This window comes from Gavialis gangeticus, unplaced genomic scaffold, assembly GCF_001723915.1.
Source record: "Gavialis gangeticus isolate Ggan-Ray unplaced genomic scaffold, GavGan_comp1, whole genome shotgun sequence".
Taxonomy (NCBI): Eukaryota; Metazoa; Chordata; order Crocodylia; family Gavialidae; genus Gavialis; species Gavialis gangeticus.
In genome coordinates, this window is record NW_017729022.1 from 20,730,784 (window position 1) to 20,732,351 (window position 1,568).

Sequence of the window (1,568 nt, forward strand, 5' to 3'; positions counted from 1 at the left end):
CATTTCTGTTGTTTTTTCTGCTTCTAGGGTGTGATGGCTTTCCTCAAAGTAAGATGTACCTTCTCTTGCAAGGCATCGCCCTGAAGCCCTGTCCTGGGCTAGTTTTTTCCAATTTGTGATGTCAATGCCCCACACACTTCTTAATGTTTGCCTTGAGAGTGTCCTTGAAGTGTTGCCTGCGGCCCCTGCATGTCCTTAGTCCTTGGCTGAGTTAGGAGTATAGCAGTTGTTTCGGTAAACATATATCAGGCCTGGATCATGATGTACACATAAGAGGTCTAGTCAGATGCCTGATGAATCCACTTGTGGCTGGCAAGCTGAACATGAGAGCGACACAACTTGTGACAAGTTTCACAGATCCATGTGTTTTGTGAGTTGGAGTTCAAATTTAGAGTATGCTGCTTTCTTCTTTCTCACTTTGCTTCCCTCCTCTGGATCAAAGCTGCTTCACTGTGCTGCACCTAGTGCCAGATGCTCCCTCCAGATCTGACAGGATTCTGCGCACTCCTCCCAGCTTTCTACCTCACTGTGATCTATTTCGTATCTTTTTGCGCGAGTAGAAATGAAGTCTGATCAGCTGCCACTATTCCGAGGCCCAGGGTCAGAGTAGGGCTGAAGGGATCATCTAGTCCAGGCCGCTGCTCAAGGCAGGCTCATCCCTGCCTAACATCCCCACCAACCTAAGTGTCTGCCACCTGCCTTTGAAAGCTTCCAGGGCTAGAGATCTCACAGCTTCTCCAGGGAGCTTGCTCCCATGCCTGACCCCCTCAGTCACAAAGGTCCTTGTGACCTCCAGCCTCAACTTCCCCTTGCTGCAGGGGGTGTTGTGACTCCTAGTCCTGCCTCTATGGCTGTAGCTTCTCTGCACCCTCCTGTAGGAGTTTGAGGTAGGGGAACCCTGGGGCTTTCCTAGGTGCTTTAAGGTGGGGCTATGGGCTTGTCTATCTCTGAGGACTGGGGAAGAGACACTCATGGTGTGTGTGCATGTATTCACTTTCTAATGGTTAAGCCAACTTCACTTTCTTAAGTCGACTTAAATGTCACAGCATACACCATAGGTGGAGCACAGTTGACTTAAATGCTGTGCAAGACAATACACCTCCCGGACCTCTTATCTCCAGTTCATTGAAGTCAACTCAGCTCCCAAATTGGCTGTCACTGTTACGAAGCTGCATGTATGTACTCTCTAATGTCGCTTATTTTAAGTCGACTTAGTAAGCATGTACACAGCGCCGCAGCCCAACGGAGCTGGATTGCGCCGCGTCGCTGTTGGCCTGGAGTCCGCCTGCCCCGCACCAGCAGTGCCTTTAAGACACGAAGCGACAGCGGAAAGCGCCTACGTCACCGCTACGGCTACGCCCCGCCCCTCTCCTCTCCCCTGGTGCAGCGGCGGTTGTTGCCCCTCCCCCTCAGACCCCGCCCTGGCACGCGGCGCGTGACGTCCTCCCTTAGCCGACCATGATGCCCCGCCCCCGGGCCGCGCGCGCGGAAGCGAGGCTGACGTGCGGCGGCGGCGCAGGGCGTTGTGGGAACGGGAGAGGGCGGGGCGGGCCGGCGGGGCGGGGCTG